The sequence below is a fragment of the Silurus aristotelis genome (genome assembly GCF_946808225.1).
Source record: "Silurus aristotelis genome assembly, chromosome: 8".
NCBI lineage: Eukaryota > Metazoa > Chordata > Actinopteri > Siluriformes > Siluridae > Silurus > Silurus aristotelis.
The window spans coordinates 20,368,165-20,388,408 of NC_139581.1; the positions used below are offsets into that span (position 1 = coordinate 20,368,165).

The following is a 20,244-nucleotide window of genomic DNA, read 5'->3' on the forward strand; positions in this document are numbered from 1 at the left end:
TGCTCTCCCTCGCGGCTCTGGGTTGTAGTGGGTGGTAGTGGTGGTAGTGGGTTGAAAGAGAGCAGTTATTGGGCGATGCCTCGGGTTGGAAAGAGACGCTGTCTGCACCTACTCCTGCACCTACAGGGTGTCACAACCTCCATTTCTGGGTCAATGCCCCAGGCAGAAGTATACGCTGGCCAGCTATCTCTCACCGGTGTTCCCGGGTTCCGGGTCGCCATGTAACGCTTACGACGGATGCATCCCTCATGGGTTGGGAAGCGGTGAATAATAATTTATGAATCTTTAGAATATTGTCAAGAGGAAGATATGAGACACCAGCCCTAACAACATAGAAGAAATGAAGGCCGCTATCAGAGCAACCTGGGCTTCCATAACATGTCCGCAGCACTCACATTTTGTGTGTGTGTGTGTGTTGTATTGTGTAGCATTTTATAATTTATTATATTTACCTATTTATTTTGACAGACATGCAGCATGCAGTAGTTTATAGTAACTTAAGCAGTTATTCATTTAATGTTGCACTGTACTTGTTTGAGAAGGTTTTGTTGATGGAGTTACTGACTGAATTTTTGTCTATATAAACTGCTTGATGATATTGAAAAAGGAGACATTTAGGGAAGAAACTTGATATGTTCTGTTTGCACAGAAGCTGATTGTGGATACGGAACTCTTTTTTCTCTACTATGCTTGGTGTTTTTAGCTATTTTCAGTACACTGTGCATATGGGTGTTTTGTACTTTCTCTTGTTCTTAATACAGACTTTTTCACCTGTTGTACACCTCTGCTCGGCTTTCTCTGGCTGCTGAAACACAACCCATGCCTAGACTGGTCCATGGGTAAAGTGTTAGAGTGGGGACCCTTCTGCCATTCCCACTTTTTAGCTCAGCCATCTGCCTCTGTTTCCCCAGAGACCTTGGACCTCAACTCCATCCTCTCAGTTTACTTCGACCTAGGACTAGTATTCAGCAAGGTAAATCTCAGAAACTTAAGAAAAAGAAGGAGCCTTAAAAACAAACACATGAAACAGGACACATGACTTAAACAAACAAGCCAAAAGACTGACACAAAAGGGGAATGTCTATAGGTTATGTATGTAAACCTAGTTCCCTGAGGGAAGGAGATGCTGCGTCATAACGCTTTTGGTCAAAATTGGACTGATTAAAAAAACGGCGGGGTGACCAGGAAGTAAAAAACACACATGGAGTAAGCCAGTGCAAGCTTCTGTAAAAGAGAAGGAAGCGCTGCAGGGTTCCTCAGGGAAATAGGGTTACCTACATAACCTAGAGACGTTCCCTTTCAGGAACTTGAGCTGCGTCAGAATGCTTTGGGAACGAGTGTCTAATCAAGCCAAACTGACCAGTCCCTGACTAGTGTGTATGAGCACAGCTAGGTCGGAGGACAGAGGGGCAAAGAGTGGCACTGAGGTTGTAAAACCGGGTGGACCCGCTCACAGCAGTGCAGATGACTTTCTCCAGGGACCCGTCCTGTGGCACTGCCGGTTCAGTTTTCCTTGTCTGCAGCCTGAAATGGAGGAGGGTAGAATGCCTGTAACCTCACAGGTTGTGGGACGACCGAGGGCATCTTGGGGATGTAACCTGTGTTAGGGTACAAAAAGGCACTGGCCATACCTGGAGAGACTCCAGAAGGAGGGGGCTACAGCAAGGGCCTGCAGATCTCCAAATCTCTTGAGAGCGCAATTGGCCAACAAGAATCTGGTCTTGATGGAGAGGTGCCTCCAAGATGCCTCGGCCAGGGGCTCAAAGGAGGCTCAGACAGAGCCCCCAACACGACAGCCAAGTCCCATCCAAGCACTCTAGGTCGAATCGGGGACATCAGGTCGCAGCAGACCTTCCTAATGGCCGGAAGGATAGAGACAATGCGGGCAGGGAAAAGCTGCATGCGCAAAGTAGTCGAATCCAATATGACACCGAGATAGCTGGTTCTCTGTAATGGACCAAGCACAGGCAAAAACGCAAAACCTTCATGTGAGCGAGATAAACATCTCGATGCCAGACTGCTAACTGCTCTGATCAAGCCAATATTAACCAATGGTCGATATAGTGAAGTCTCGGGGAGACCAGAGCCGCATCAACATATTTTGTAAATGTGCGGGGTGTGAGGGCAAGGCCAAATGGAATAACCAGATACCCGTAAGCTTTGACCCCGAAAGCGAACCATAGGAATTTCCTGTGAGAAGGAAGGATGGATACATGAAAGTATGCATCCTGTCAATCTACTGTGGAAATCCAGCCATTGGATATGATTTAAGGTATGATCTACTTAATGGTCAGCATCTTAAACCTGTGATGGTTCAGCTGACGTAGATCCAAAATAGGACGCAACCCACTGTCTTTTTCGGGAACTATGAAGTAGTGGCTGTAGAACCTGGACTCTCGTTTTGATGGAGGGACCACCTCAATGACCTCCTTCCTCAGGGGAGTGTTTACTTCTCGTTCCATGACCAGGGCGGCCATGGACTGGCCTCGGAGAGCCAGGTCCACCGTCCGGTGGAGCTCGTGAACTTCCCACATCCAGCTCATGCAGCCAGTCAGCCTGATAGGCCTACAGGACCGTCATGGTGTGCAGGGACGCAGCATCTTGAACTGCCTAGGCATAAGCCTTACCCATGAGCACCGGCGTATTACGCATGGGCTTCGGAGTAATGTCTGGGGTCTTCAGGAAGGAGGGGATCCCGGGAAAGAGATAGTTCGCAAGCGTCTCTTCAACCCGTGGCATCGCTCCATACCCCTGTTCTTTCCGCCCCATGACGTGTGAATACAGCGTCGACAGGGGCTGAAGTGGCTGGCTAAAAAAGGTTTGACCATGACTGTGACACCTGACTGTGCAGGTCGGGAAAGAATGGAAGACCCCGATGTGGAGGTTGCAACACTGGCATCAAAAAGCTCACGTGAAAATATTGTCCGACATTAAACCGGTCAGTGAAAATATTGTCCCACATTAAACCGGTCCGTGAAAATATTGTCCGACATTAATATAGTCCGTGGTGCAAAAAAGGTTGGGGACCACTGGTCTAGGTGACATTTGGTTTTTAGGTCGCATACTGTCCCAAGAAAGTGTTTGCAAAGCTTTTATCGCTTTGAATTTACAAGTGTTTATGATGGTTTGGTTATTTAAGGAATTTTGGTGAAACACTCAGGGAAGCATTCTGTAGTCAGAACTTCCCACACAGCCTCTTTGTGTCTCTATTGCCAGGTATAGTGATTCTTTAACAATTCTTTAGTAAACTGCATTGCTAAAATATTTGGTTTTATGCTTATCATGTTATGTTACTTTCTTCTATTATTTGTTTCAGATGTGACGTTTGTTTATTGATTATTGCCTGGCAAATAAATGTAAAATTCTTGATTAACTCCTAGTTCCTGAAATAATTTATATCTAGTTGATTATGTAGTCTGGTGTTACCGCAAATCCATGACCAGGATAGTACGAACTTAGGGGCTCATGAACGGATGGAGCATAGAGCACAACGTCTGGGACCTTCTGATTTTTAACTATTACTGACTTAGCAAGTTATAACTAAGTGGCTAAATACATTATTCTTAATGCATGAGCAATCATTGAGCGGCCTACTTAAAGAATATTAGTTTACCGTTATATCCTCTGACTAAGGTACAGTCTGGTGAGTTTGTGTCGGTGAGCATGTGTAGCGGCTATCACTGACTTAGCAAGTTATGGCAAAGTACCGTAATTTCCGGACTATAAAGCGCACCCATATATTTGCCGTACCCACTGAATTTTACAAATATTTTTATTTTTAACACAAATAAGCTGCACCTGTCTATAAGCCACAGGTGTCTACACTAATGTACTTTACACAGGCTTTAACGAAAGACACGTTACACACGGTGTAACGGGTTGAAATATGTTGCGCTTCCTTTAGGAGCATAGCGGTATTTTGGGAATAGCCTAGCACTGCATTTTTCCGCTATTACTGCATGTGTTCAAGACTAGGATTATGTCCTAATTATTTTCTGATGCTCATTTCTAAGTTTCTTTGACTAACCCGTAACGCTGTTGCCAAGAAAAATAAAAAAGCAAGAGTTTTGGAAACCTGTATGTGCTTATATGATTTCTGTTGCAACTGGAGTTAGTGAGCGCTTCCTTCACCCTGACTCAACGCGTTACAACGGCTTGTATCTAAACAGTAGCCGACCAAGAAAGTCATTGTTTACTGTCTTCCTCCTTTCTTTCACAACTATTTCTCTAGGGAGTTTATCTTTTGGCATCGTTGTGCGTTTAAAAATTACCTGATGGAAGTTTTTTCTCCCGAAGCCATGCAGCTCAGAACACAGGTGAGGTGCGTTTTTTCATTTGTCTAATGTTATGGGGTTCAGTTTTTTGGCTTGAAGTTTGTGAAACCAGGAAAAACCCAGGAAAGATTCATAAATTAGCCGCTTTGTTGTTTAAGCCGTGGGGTTCAAAACGTGGGGAAAAAAGTAGCGGCTTATAGTCCGAAAAATACGATAACTAAATCATTAGTTCTTTATGAATGAGCAAGCATTGAGCGGCCTACTAAAAGAATATTAGGTTACCGTTATGCATACCCTCTGACTAAGATTTGGACTGACCAATGTGCCTCCGTGAGCAGTCGTTAGCCAAGCACAAGGCTCTAATCAACTTCAGGTCCATAATAAATGAGTAATTGAAAAGAAGGAATGCTTAGAATAATCTATTCAAATTAAAGAAGAAGTACAACCAATAAGGTGATCAGCTTGAATTAAAGATATTTAAGTTAAATCTTTATTATAAATTGGAATTAGATTAGAGGTTAAAATTGGATTCATGTAACAAAGTGCAATCCATTTGAGTAATCTTTTACAGCCACGCAAGCAGGACTAACACGCAGCATACCTTCGCTCATATCAGTGGATTCAGTCATTGGGCCAATCGGTGGGCACCCTACAATTTTCTAAACAGGACAATGATCCTAAGCACACAGCCAAAATAACAAAGGAGTGGCTATAAGGCGACTCTGTAAAACCTGATTAAACATCTCTGGAGAGTTCTGAAAATGGCTGTGCACTGATGCTCCCTATACAACCTGATGGAGCTTAAGAGGTTTTGCTAAGAAAAATGGGAGGAACTGCCCAAAAATAGGTGTGCCAAGCTTGTAGCATGAAACTCAAAAACACTTGAGGCTGTAATTGGTGACAAAGGTGCTACAAAAAAAGTATTACAAAAACGCTGTAAATACTTATATACATTCAAATACACTTCTTTAACAATGTAATTATCGGGTATTGTTTGTAGAATTTTGAGGAAAATAATTCATTTAATTCATTTTGGAATAAAACTATAATATAACACAATTTGGAAAAAGTGAAGCACTGTGAATACTTTCCAGATGAACATAAATACCCACTGATTTTGACTTGCATGAATCTGCCTGTATTTATGTAATATTTGTTAAATGCTAATAAATATACTACACAAGCCTTAAATATACTACACAAGCCTTATGTTGGTATCCTTGAACTGAAGAATTACAAAAAGATTAATTTTTATTAAGCGCTTATTCAATGGCTATAAAATGTGTAAACAATCTACTAAAATACCGTACTTTCACTTGCAAAAAAACAAACAACACAAAAAAAAAAGAATATTTTAGAGGAAGTTGACAATTTAAGTTGAAAATTTTCAATTGCTTTTTGGCACTGCTGGTTAAGCTAAAGGTCTAATGATTAATTAAATAACTAATATAATAAGATTTGTATTAGTATTAGTAAAGTAATATTTGTATGGTATCCTTTTATGCAATCAAATAACAGTCACACTTGAAACAGCTTGTTGGTTATCACTAATTAGGATCCAAACTAATGGAACATTTTAATAATTAATGATAGTTATTTTCATAAACCATAATTGGCCACAGTGGTTTACTCAGAGTAGTCACATTGGGCCAATTTAATCTCTAATGAGAACGCTTGTTTAGAGACAGTCTTTAAAAAGTTAAAAACTTGGTAGAGAATTTTAAAGTGACAATGCTATATCCACCCTGGAGCCTTCCCATACGTGACATGCCCAAAAATCTTAGGCCTTCAAAATTTCATGTACAGTGGAAATAAGACCATCATTCCTAAGAGTATAATTAACCACAATGGTTAATGGCAGGGGTATGGTCACAGTATACGAAACACAATTTAGGCACCAGCTAGGATTTAATGATCTTTTGAAAAGCAATACTGGCTCAGATAAACATGAAAAAACATTATTTTCTCTAGACATTTAATGTGCTTTGACTGCAGCAAATTGGAAAAGGGAAAGCCAGTGAATGTGGAATTGTTGTTTTTAAAAGCCTATCTCCAGACAGGTCTATTCTCATTAGTAATTTTATCTGGCTTCATGAGACTACCATTAGAGTAAACCACAATGACTTATGTTCTAAAAAAATATTTACACGATCATTAATTATTAAACTAAGCCATGAATTTGTGTTTGGAAAACAGTTTGGCAATATGATCCATTTTACAAAAGTATTATTAACACTGCTGCTCTGAGCAGGATTAAGTCATTAGATTCATAAATAAATGATCTGACACAAAATGCTTTGACATTATTTGCTATTGTGAATAAATGAACAGATAGTCACTCATTCTTTCATTCTTTCTAAAACCACTTTTCAAAATTCATAGAGAACATACTCTGCATGTTGCAAGCAAATGATCCAATTTTCCTATAAAGGCACATAATTTGTAAGCAACAAGATATTTTTTACGTCTTTCTTTTACATTAAAGAATTTCAAAATGTATTATTCATATACACTGGTGATCAAAATTAGAGAACAATTCATTGACAATTGAACAATTCTGAAATAATGTCATCTTTACTGCTCAAGAGTTGAAGGAGTTTTTGTCCTGTCTATACCTTGCTACCAGAACACCTTTTCCACAAATTAACTAAGGCATTTAAAAAAAAAAAAATATTTAGCAGAAAACACACTGATCAAAATGAGAGAACAACAATGACTGTAGCATGTAAAAATATTACAACAAAATTTTCTGAAGGTTACAACAGTCAGCAATTAGTAGGAAGTGTACAGGCCTCTGCTCTGAATGACTTCAGCACATCTGCGGCCACAGGACAGCACTAGTCTCTAACACTGCTCTGGTGTGATTTTGGTCCACTCTTCTTCCAGTCTCCTCCACAGTTCGGTGACTGTAGTGGGTTTCTTGGCCATAACTTTGTCGCCAAGGATTTTTACAGAGGTTCTCTATTGGGTTGAGATCAAGACTCTGGGCAGGCCATGCCATTATTTCAATGTTTTCAGTTTCAAGGAACTGCTTTACCCGTTTTGCTGTGTGACATGGAGCGTTGTCCTACATGAACACTGCGGGCTGATTGAATGATGAACGCATAAAAGGACCCATATGTTGTTAAAGAAGGTTCTGATAAACATTTGCATTCACTCTGCCATGTAGCTGTATAAGAGGCCCAACTCCTGCTGCAGAAAACATGCCCCAAACCATGACACTTCCTCCTCCACTTTTCACTGACTTTACACATTTTGGGTTCAGTCTTTCTCCAGTTTGTCGCAGAACATAATGTTTCCCATCTGACCCAAATAAATTAAACTTGCTTTCATCACTGAAGTGAACTTTGGACCAGTTGTCCTCTGTCCACACAACTCGCACAACATAGCCTTTTGATTCTTTCTGCTAATAAGAGGTTTGGTCACTGCAGAGAGGGCTTTCAGTCCAAAAGCTCTTAAACGTCGAGACACTGTATGACGAGACCGATCCTTACTCTGCTCAGTGCTGAACTGGTGAGCAATTCCAGCTGCAGTAGGGAAACGATTGCCCATTGAGATCCTCTGCAGTATCCTGTCCTCTCTTGTATTTGTCTTCCATTGACGACCAGCCTTCTTGGCAGACTTGAATGAGTTTGTGATGTTGTAAAGATTCAATATTCTTGAAATCACAGATTTGGAATGACCAACTTGTCTTGCTATGGCTGATGGGGTCATCCCTTTGGCCATCATCTGGAAAAACTGCTGCCGGAGGCTTTCAGTCACTTTAGAACGGCCCACCTGCTAATTTTGATCAGCGTGTTTTCTGCTAAATAATGTTTTTTTTTTTAAATGCCTTAGTTATTTTGTGGAAAAGGTGTTCTGGTAAAATGGTATCGACAGGACAAAAACTCCTTCAACTGTTAAGCAGTGAAGATGACATTATTTCAGAATTGTTCAATTGTTTATAAATTGTTCTCTAATTTTGATCGCCAGTGTATTTTGCTCTGTTTTAGACACTTACAGACAGACTATATGGTCAGTAGGACCTTCAGTTTCTAATGATAAACCTTGTCATATCTGTGTAAAATCCCTGTGCCTCTACCAGTTTGCCATCTTTCCCATTGAGTTGTTTGGGATTTCAGTGATCTTCCATTATCTCATAGACGGACTCCTTCACTCACACAATTCATATACCACTCCTTATTTTGATGACAATCATTTATAGTATTGCATGGCAGCAGCATTTACAGCACCAGAGGGTTGTTCGGAGATTTACTGTACAGACCTCTGAAAAGTGTATATGCAAAAGCAAATTTCTGTCTGCCCAGTGGATAGACTTTCTGTACCAGCACCCATTTTTACTCTCCTTCCATTGATTAGTACTTCAAACACAGTGAGCAGGAATGGTTTCCATGCTGATCACAAACCTTTTCAATTTAGCGATCAGCTATGGTTTCCTACCCAAATCACATTCATGTCAAAAACTCTATGCTGAGAATGCTGACCCGTTTAAAATTCTCAGACAAATGGATAAGTTGTAATGTGTAATGCGCTCCCTGAGATCTCAAAACTTCTAGTAGTTCCTAGAATAGCAAAGTACACTAAAGGCGGTAGAGCATTTTTACATTTAGCTCCCAAACTTTGGAATAGTCTTCCTAACAGTGTTTGGGGTTCAGACACACTCTCCCAGTTTAAGTGCACATTAAAAACATATCTTTTTAGCAAAGCCTACACATAACACATATCACATCATAACCTTGTGCTCCAAAACATCTGATCACATGCACATTATCAACTTGTGCTGTTAATATCATGAACAGCAGCTACGCTAATTGCTCTCCACTGCTTCTCTTTCACTCTCCAGTGTTCTGTATTGTTGAAAGATTTATGTTCAAACTCTTGATGTCACCCAAATAAATATGGGTTCCCCTTTTGAGTCTGGTTCCTCTCAAGGTTTCTTCCTCATAACATCTAAGGGAGTTTTTCCTTGCCACAGTCGCCATGGCTTGCTCATCAGGGATAAATGCACACCATTCACCTTGACCACTAGACACATGAATACTGGGTTGAATGAGTTCCTACTGTTACCACACCTAATTTGAATAAAACTTTGCACAGCTATAGAACTAATTAGTTTACCAATGGGTCCGTCTTTGCCCCGGGTCAAAGCCCCGTGAAGTGACAGATCTGAGAACTGTTATCTCCAAGAAGATGTCCTGACCCGACCTTTGGAGGGATAACCAGGGGCGTGTAGAACAAATGCAATTAAAAATAAAATGATCCACATCAAATTGGCACCCTCATTAAATATTTATATTTAAAAGCTTGTGATAATCTTAGGATTGCTTAGTAACTACTGTTACATAATTCCCCCCCCCCCCACCATTAAAACAGTATAAATACTTGCAAAATAATTGCATTAACATTTAATGCTTTAGACCCTTTTTAAAAATACACGTCGTTTAGTAACCCGTTCCCCCACCCAAGAGTATTTTTGGCATTGTAATCTTTTTCTCATATTTCTTTATTTTACAGAAAAATGCAAAGAGAAGGAGAGAACGTTAGCTCAAGCAATAATTTGTTGCTTAATTTTTCAAAGAATACCTATGAGAAACTCTGCTTGTTGCAGATCTTGGTTGGGGTTTTCCTTTATGTAAACTGCTTAATGATATTCACATTTTTGAAAAAGAGGAGTTTTAGAGAAGAAACTCGATATATTTTGTTTGCACAAACCCTATTTGTGGACTCTGCTCTCATGCTGTTAACTGATTTGCTTTCGGTCGGAAATTACTTCCAGTATGTAATTCACAAAATTCCTTGCAGTATCATTTGTGCAATTTCAACCTTGCTTACCTGTTGCACACCGCTGACTTTGGTGGCTATGTGTCTGGAACGCTATGTGGCCATATGCATGCCTTTGAGACATGCTGACATCTCCACAAGCAGGACCAGATTATATGGGCTTTTAATTATATGGAGTATCAGCTCTATAATTCCATTGTACAATCTTATAGGATACTGGGGAGTAGCTGCACCTGCTTCCAAGTTCTCCTATGTGGTGTGTACTGCAGAGCTAATGTTAGAGGAAGCATGGCAGGCACATGGACGTGCTATCACTTTTATTATTGTTTTCCTTTTATTGATCATTATTATATTCTTTACCTACATCAGGATAATGATTGCAGCCAGATCCGCTTCAAATGAGAAAAGAAAGTCAACCAGTAAGAGTTTAAAAACTGTGCTGCTTCATGCATTTCAGTTGTTTCTGTGCATGATACAATTTTTAAACCCATATATAGAAATGGCATTTTGGAAGGTTGAGGAAAATATTTTTCGAAATGTAAGATATTCTCTGTTTATTGTTTTTCTGATTTCACCACGGTGCCTCAGTCCATTGATTTATGGTCTCAGAGATGAAAGGTTTTTCCTTGTTTTAAGACATTATGCTATGTGTGGTTCTGACTGCCTTTTCTCATCATTGCTTGAAATCAAACAAATAAAAATAAGACCGACTTAAAAACAACACCAAACGTAAACAAGTATACAAGTATTGTACATTTTAAATTGGTAGATTTAAAATACATAAATACATCAAATACATAATACATCCTAATTAACATGCCAAGTATAATAAAATAAATACCAAATATTTTTTACATCCCAGGTTTAACAAATATCATTGGTGTGAATAGTGAATTTAGTGTTGCAGCAATTACATTTAAAGTTCCCTTATTTTTTCGATAAATGCATTAAAGATATATTACAAATTGTTTTTTTATGTACTATTGTAAATAAAAAGTGGGTTTATGAGATTAAAAGATTATTGCATTCTATTTTTATTTATATTTTACACTGTGTCCCAACTTTCATGGAATTCAGGTTGTAGTTTTTTCATTGCTGAGATGTGATTTTAAATGCAGAACTGTTAAATTTGTTTATAAGCAGATTGCTTATATTAATTACAGTCCAAATTCAAGTTTATTGTTCTTAAGTTGCTCAGTAACTTAATGGATCTTCAGGCTGTTAATGTGGAACCATCCTCACCTGCACAGAGTAATCTACAGTTAAATACTTTATCCAGAGGTAGTGGATCAGGACATATTTGGCAGATGCCCTTCTACATAAGAACAAAGGGACAGGATCACTAGTCACTGGTACCTGAGAAGCATGTTCAACTTGACGAAGAGGGATGAAGAGAGTGAGAGAGAGAGAGAGAGAGAGAGAGAGAGAGAGAGAGAGAGAGAGAGAGAGAGAAAGAGAGAAAGAGAGAAAGAGAGAAAGAGAGAAGAAGAAGAAGAAGAAGAAGAAGAAGAAGAAGAAGAAATGTAAAGAGAGAGACATGGATTATTAATTTTCTTTATTGTTGCATAAAAGTTAAAGACACTGTCCAATGTGATCAGGGTGCAAGTAGGGACTCTGGCAAGATTATTAATATCAGGGGTCACCAACCTTTTTTAAACTGAGAGCTACTTTATGAGTACTGATTAATGTGAAGGGCTAACAGTTTGATACACAGTTTTCAGTTTGATCTGAAATAACAAATTTGCTTAATTTACCATTTATTATATGTTATCATTAATAATTAATGATATTCATCTATGTGAAGACACTGATCATGTTAATGATTTCTCATAATAATTATCAACAATGATTTAAATGTAGGAAACAGCTATTTTTAGAAAAGGCCCGCAGGCTACTCATGTGGTCCTTGCGGGCTACCTGGTGCCTACGGGCACCACGCTGGTGACCCCTAATCTATATAGTAATAACTAAAAGGGAGAGCCAGAAAGTAAGACAGACATGAGTGATCTGTGGGATTAAAGATGGCCTACCACGCCACTATCAACAAATCTGAGTAAACGGGTGAGAAGTGGGTGACAACAGTTTAAATCCAGATTTGTTCCTTTAACTAAGAAAAACCTATTGACAAAAGGCTTGATTAATTAAATGTTTTCAACCTAGAACAGAACAATGATACTGTGTGTGAGACCTGAACACTAATCGGAAGGCTGTTCCATGAATGTGCACTTTTGAAAAAGAAAGCTCTTACTCCTGCTGTAGTATGTACCTTTCAGTGTTGTATACTATTATAAGTAGTAGTACATTATAATTATTGTGACATTTAATTGAAAACAAATGTAGATAAATACTGTGTTTCAATTTGGTACCATTTTACATTCTTTGTACATATCTCATTTATTGTACACTTATATGTTTTATGTTTCTACATATATTGTGCCTTACACACACCTTACACATTCTATATTTTAATTTTTCACTTTAAACATATGTATATTGTTACTGTACTTTTTATTTTATTTTGTACTGTACTGTATTACTGTACATTTTACTCATAAGCTTCTGCACATGTTCACTGCCCATGGCCTATATATTCATCTGCTGTACATCTTTAACTACACTTGTCAGTTTGCACAAAGCTATTGTACTATTTGCATTGTGGAAATTAGATAAACCTAAATGTGAATACAACTGTAATGGGATGATAAAGTGTAGATCCAATTATGCAGTAAAAAACCCCGCCAGCCAATGAGTGAGTGGGCAAACATAGTTTATATAAGTGAATAATAAGTTAATAAGTGTGATTAGTAAACATTTTTATTTGATAGCTCCAAAACCCTCTGTGCTTCAAGGCAGGCTGTCATGGATTGTTGTGTGATCCCAACCTATGATGTGCAGTGGCTGATGGTTGTTGTAGTCCTGTGCTGCTACCAGTGCTAACTTGATAGAGGCACATGACAACCACACCACCAAAAAGAAGTTTTAGAAAAACTTGGAAAACCTCAGGAATAACTGTAATTAAGGATTTGGGGTGGGACTAGTCATGGATTGCTGTTATTTATTATGTTTTTTATTAGAATACTTTATTGATCCCACAGGGAAATTGTTATTTCTTCACATATACCAGCAAATTAGGAAGCTGGGGTCAGAGAGCAGGGTTAGCCATGATAAAGCCCTGGAGCACAAAGGGTTAAGGGCCTTGCTTAAGGATCAAAAAATTCTCAATATGGATCTCTTCTCCACATATCTGTTGAGATGCTGAATACCAGAAAGACAACATAGAGACAGGGAACCTGTCTTTTGTCTTTAGTCTGACGTGCAAGGAAGTCTCCAACCACAACAATTGAAGAAAATGTTTGACACCGCCTACATGTTTATCCCAGGAATGACATAGGCATAGGGATCCAGGGCCTCCCTTCGTACTTTATTGTTTAATTGTTAAATAAAACAGTAAGAGCATTTATTAGCGCAAAGGGCATCACATGATTTTGTATTTTTCATTTGTAGTGCCCTAAACCTGTGATAGGTGTGCAAAAGATTGTAACTGATCCACGTTAGTAAATTTTAATGCCTGCTGCATTGCCTTAAACAAAGTGGTCATGAGTGGCAAATGGTATTTCTTGATAATAATGCCATTGAGAATTCATTAGTCTTATGTAAGAATAGAGCATTTCATTTTTCCTCTCTACAAAGAAGAAGACAGCCCCAACTAAGAGGGTGGATGGAACTCCTGCCTAAGGTGTCCAGACTTAAAAACTTCTTACTTTACATGAGCAATGACCTTTTAATGTCATTGTTCTATTCTATTCTATTCTATTCTATTATATTCTATTATATTCTATTCTATTCTATTCTATAAGACAGTTATCAACCTGAATGACCATTTCCAAGAGGGCCTTTATTGTGGGTCTCAGGTGTCAGGTAGCAAGCTTATTCTTGAGCTGCTCAATGAGACCCTGCTTCAACATCAAAAGCACTTCTGGATTCCAGCCATTTAAAGTATACAGGGTTTGAAATTCTATTGTATAATGAGTCACTTATGTACCTGTGTCAGATATTAAACTGTTAGGTTGCTTCTTTCTAACGCCTCTCTATGTAGAAAAAAAGGTGTGGCTTTTATCTTGGCTTTTTAAGTTACGAAATAATAAGATCTAATCAGAAATGTTGTTTTAGATTTATTGAAATACAAAAACATATGTGCTTACAGGCAGTCTGACATGAGTAAGACACATTAAGGTGGGTTTAGTTTTATGGCACAAATATAAACTACTGTAGATAGACATTGCATATACATTCATTGTGGGGAGATCATTAGCTTGGCAATATCTTTTCACCTTAAATCTTTAAATATGTTGTAGTGTATGAATACTGCACTACAGTCATTTTGTATCCATTTTAACTGGGTTAGGGCCAGCAAGACATAACTGGGTTAGGGTTAGTAAGACATAACTGTATACATTTTTTGTTATACCAGCTGAGCATATTTTAGAAACAACACAAAGTTAAGGAGCTAAATAGCCAAAAAGAAAAATAATTTCAGAAAGTGATTTACATCCACAAAACACTAAGTTAAGTACCGTAATTTCCGGACTATAAAGCGCACCCGTATATAAGCCGCTGAATTTATATATTCTTTCATTTTATTTTATATATAAAATATATACTGAATTTTACAAATATTTTTATAAAAAAATATTATTAAGCCGCACCTGTCTATAAGCCGCACGTCTACACTAATGTACCTTACACAGGCTTTAATAAAATACAATTTCTTTTACTCCCGGTATCTGATGCCTGGTCTATCCATGACAGAAGTTCGGACCTTAAAGAAGATTGGCGGTTTTGATCCAAGAGTAGCTCGCAGCGACCTCTCCGGATCCAAAAATGGTGCTTTCACCATATTTAGCCCGACCTATTACAATAGATGGACACCAGAGTCAGCTGTGTGCATGTGTACGACCACCAGACACTGCTACAGTACAGGCATCATGCAACCAATAATCTGCATGATGATATTATCAACAACCTTCTCGACCTCGGCTTGCTGCGACCTCCGCCACAAAGACCAGGCCACCAGCCCTCGGTGTTACCTGATCGCTGTTCGAGGAAGTGTAAGCGCGGCAAGCGGGCGGGTGTCCATACTAGGCTAAATGCTAACTCTAGCTGGCCAGCTCTCCCGTCCATTCTTCTTTCCAACATCTGCTCCCTGGACAATAAACTGGATTATAAGCCGCCATCCAGCTAGATAGGCTAACCATGTGGTAAGACTCGTGGTGGTGGCGTGTGTGTTTATATTAACACGGAATGGTGTGAGAACTCTGTGCTTGTCTTATGCTACTACTTATCGCTAGTGGAGTTTGTGACTGTTAAATGTAGACCATTTTATTTACCACGGGAATTCACAACTGTTTACATTGTCGGAGTGTACATTCCTCCCAGTGCTAATGCTAAGGAGGCACTGAGTGAACTCTACAGCGCTATTAGCGATCTGCGGAATGCTCACCCTGACGGATTGTTTATTATCGCCGAAGATTTCAACCATGTGAATCTCAGGACTGTACTTCCTAAACTCCATCAGCATGTGGACTTTGCAACAAGAGGAGCGAACACGCTGGATCTTGTTTACACAAACATCCCCGGCGCGTATCGTGCTGAGCCCCGCCCCCATTTCGGATACTCAGACCACTGCTCTGTTATGCTAATTCCAGCATACAGACCGCTCATCAGACGCGTTTCTGAAACAAGTGAAAACCTGGCCAGAAGGAGCTACTTCTGCTATTCAGGACTGTTTTGAGTGCACTGACTGGGACATGTTTAGAGAGGCTGCAACCAATGGTGATTCCATCAACTTGGAGGAGTACACATCAACAGTGACTGGCTACATCAGCAAGTGCGTTGATGATGTGACCATCTCCAAGACCATCACTACACACTCCAACCAGAAGCCGTGGATGACTGCAAATGTGCGTGTGCTGTTAAAACAAAGAGACTCTGCCTTCAGATCAGGGGACAAGGCGGCCGTAAAAACAGCAAGGGCCAAACTGTCTCGTGCCATCAGAGAGGCGAAGCGCGCACACGCGAAGAAAATCTACGACCACTTCCAGGACAGCGGAGACACCCGGCACATGTGGCAGGGCATCCAGGTGATCACAAATTACAAGACAACATCACCTGCTTGTGACCATGACGCCTCCCTCCCAGATGCGCTGAACGACTTCTACAGCCGGTTTGAGGTACAGAACAACGTAAAGGCAAGGGAGACATCTCTCCTCCCACTGACCAGGTGCTCTGTCTAACCACAGCTGAAGTGAGGAAAACCCACGGAAGTCTGCTGGACCTGACAACATTCCTGACAGAGTGCTCAGGGAATGTGCAGAACAACTAGCAGATGTCTTCACTGACATCTTCAACATCTACCTGAGCAGTAACGTTGTTCCCACGTGCCTCAAGACAACGACCATCGTTCCTGTGCCAAAGAAATCGACTGTCTCCTGCCTCAATGACTATCGTCCCGTCGCGCTCACACCCATCGTGATGAAGTGCTTCAAGAGGCTCGTCATGAAGCACATTAAGACACAGCTTCCACCCTCCCTGGACCCCATGCAGTTTGCGTATCGTCCAAACCGTTCCACGGACGATGCCATCCCCACAACCCTCCATCTGGCCCTCACCCACCTGAATAACAAGGACTCATATGTTCGAATGCTGTTTATTGACCTCAGCTCAGCATTCAACACAATCATTCCTCAGCACCTGATCGAGAAGTTGAGCCTACTGGGCCTGAACACCTTCCTCTTCAACTGGATCCTGGACTTCCTGACTGGGAGACTCCAGTCAGTCCGGATCGGGAACAGCATCTCCAGCACCACCACACAGAGCACTGGGGCCCATCAGGGCTGTGTGCTCAGCCCACTGCTGTTCACTCTGCTGACTCACGACTGTGTAGCAATGCACAGCTCGAACCACGTCATCAAGTTTGCCGATGACGTGACCGTGGTGGGTCTAATCAGCAAGAATGACGAGTCAGCATATAGAGAGGAGGTGCAACGGTTAACTGCCTGGTGTGGAGCTAACAACCTGTCTCTGAACGTGGACAAAACGAAAGAGATGGTTGTTCAGGAGAGGTCAGAGCGACCAATCTCCACTGATTATTGATGGATCCTCAGTGGAGATCGTCAAGAGCACCAAATTCCTTGGTGTTCATCTGGCAGACAACCTCACCTGGTCACTTAACACCAGCTCCATCACGAAGAAAGCCCAGCAGTGTCTTTCTTCGCGTGTGCGCGCTTCGCCTCTCTGATGGCACGAGACAGTTTGGCCCTTGCTGTTTTTAAGGCTGCCTTGTCCCCTGAGCTCCCTCCCCCCATCCTGTCCATGTTCTACAGAGGGACCATTGAGAGCATCCTGAGCAGCTGCATCACTGCCTGGTTTGGGAATTGCACCGTTTCAGATTGCAAGACCCTACAGAGGATAGTGAGGACAGCTGAGAAGATCATCAGAGTCTCTCTCCCCTCTATCATGGACATTTACACTACACGCTGCATCCGCAAAGCACACAGCATCGTGGACGACCACACACACCCGTCACACACACTCTTTACAATCCTGCCCTCAGGAAAACGGTTCCGAAGCATTCGGGCCGCCACAACGAAACTGTGCAAAAGTTTCTTTCCCCAAGCCATCAGGCTTCTGAATACATAAAAATGAAACGGAACACACACACACTCACTCAATGTGTGTACCGAACTGTACAACCTGGACTAAACACTTAACACACACTCATCTCAATCCATTCCACAACCATTTATTTATTATTTATTATACTCGACCGTACTACACGCCGTAACTGCTGTTTTTTGCACATTTATCACTATTATACTGTTGACATTATGCTGTTTTTGCACCTTTGACTGTATTATAGTAAAATGTTTACATGCTGCCTTTTCACCTCTTGACTGCTGCTGTTCTTTTGCACTACATTGTTCTGTTTATATTTACTAGTTTTTACATTTTACATTTCACCGCGCACAGTACTGTATAATTTGAGTTTACAGTAGGTTTACTAGTCGGCGCTATATTGGTTTTTTGTCTTGTCTTGTCTTGTGTTTTCTGTCTGCACTGTTTGCACTAGGTTGCACTCGATGCACTTTATGTAGCTTGTGTTGTGTTGTAGCTTTATGTTGTCTAGTGTAGCACCAGGGTTCCCGGAGGAACGTTGTCTCGTTTTTACTGTGTACTGTGTACCACTGTGTATAGTAGAAATGACAATAAAAGCCTCTTGACTTGACTTGAAAAAAAAAATCTACCTCGATGGATCCCCAACCAGCTCAAGCTAGCAAGGCTGCACTGCTCGCCTCCTACAGCCCAATGGCACTGAGCACTCAGTTAAATGTGCCATTTTGCTTCAGTCACTTCTCAAGCTCTGCAGTGTGTGTATTTTTAGACCAATAAAAGACAATTACTCCCGGTTTCTTGAGCCTTGTCTATCCATGACACATAGAAGGTCATCCTCAGTGACATGAAAAAAAGAGGGAAATTTGTGTCTGTGAACATTAATCAATAGATTACATTTCATTATTATATCATGAAATGCAATGAGACTGGGCTGTAATATACATATACATATGTAGCTCTTGTAGTGTGCTAATATATTACTAATGACCTGATAGGACATTGTAATTATACTAAAAACTCATTAATGTTAAGCTTAAAATATACTTTAACTGTACATCTTGTTGTTCTAGGTCCTGGATGGGTGTTCCTTCTATACCTTCTATATAAACTGCTTGATGATATTCACATTTCTAAAAAAAAAGTATTCATTTAGGGAAGAAACTCTTTTTGTGGATACTGATTACATTTTGTTTGGTATCTTGTTTTTACTTGGGACCTATTTCTCCTATACTTTGAACCTGGGTTTTTGTACTTGCTGTTTTCTAATTTTTTACCTGTTGTACACCACTGACTTTGGTGGCTATGTGTCTGGAATGCTATGTGGCAATATGCATACCATTGAGACATGCTGCCATCTCTACCAACAGGACCCAAATGTGTGAACTTATTATCATATGGCGTATTAGCTCTATAATTCCAGTGTTTGGTGTCATAGGATTTTGGGCAGTGGCTCCACCTATTCTGTAAGTAACATAGAAACAATGTTATTTAAAGAATGGCAGACACAAGGTTGTGCTTCATTTAAAAAAAATTTCTAAATTCATATGAGTTTGTCAAAAAATGTGTTACCTTCTGTGTCTGAGCTCACACAAGCAAGACAAGCAACAATGGAATTGTGCAATCATCACAGTTGAGACCAATATAAGTGGTGTAGAGGCAAAAAAAAGAAAGCAACATGGTAGGTTAAACTCATTCATTCATTCATTCATTCATTCATTTTCTCCCACTTATCCGTAATTCGGGTCGCGGGGACAGCAGTCTAAGCAGGCTTCGACTGCTGCCCAATCCTCACAGCACCGTCCCTTACGGTCCCTCCTGCAGGTGGTGAGCCCACGGGAAGGCGTAGGTTAAACTCTCCAAAATAATTTTTTGCCTCTCTTCAGCCTATTGCTAGCTTTTACATCTGTATTGTTGGGAGAACACAGTTCCCTTTTAGGAACTCAAGCTGCGTTGGAACACTTTTGGAACGTGACCGCGTTGTCCACGCTCTAAAATAATGTGTGTAATCAGTCAAAATTGGACACGGGCCAGGAAGTATAAAATGCACATGGAGTAAAGCCGGCTCCAGCTTCTACTTGTTCAGGAAGTGCTCTGTGTATTTATCCCCTTCAGGTAAGTGGTAAATATCTAAAAAGCAAGCAATCGTTCCAACTGCGCACAAAGCACAGCCCGTGCGTCGCTTGCTTGGTAGCGTAGCCGGCTAGATCGGTTTCCGAGGGAGCCGGCTGCGGGCACGCGCATGCTGCACGCATTTGGCGTGTGCTGCACTCATTGCGCCGTGCATTTTGTGCCCAGAGAGTGTTCTTTGAGAAAGGTGCTCTCCCTCGCGGCTCTCCCTTGCAGCTTAGGTGCATCCTGTTTCCACTGATCATCCTAAAAATGTTTCTACAACTTAATTGGAGTCCACCTGTCCAACTCAGTTGATTAACATTATTAGAAAAGGCACACACTTGTCTATTTAAAGTTCCACAGTTAACAGTGAATGTCAGAGCAAAAACCAAGCCATGAAGTCCAAGGA

General features: G+C 40.5%; 1 pseudogene across 1 annotated transcript; it reads left to right on the forward strand.

The window, feature by feature from the left end:
* Nucleotides 1-9,792: 9,792 nt before the first annotated feature.
* Nucleotides 9,793-10,770, forward strand: LOC310730510 (odorant receptor 131-2 pseudogene; annotated as a pseudogene). Its single transcript has one exon. The product of its transcript is annotated as an odorant receptor 131-2 pseudogene (transcript).
* The last annotated feature ends 9,474 nt before the right edge of the window (nt 10,771-20,244 follow it).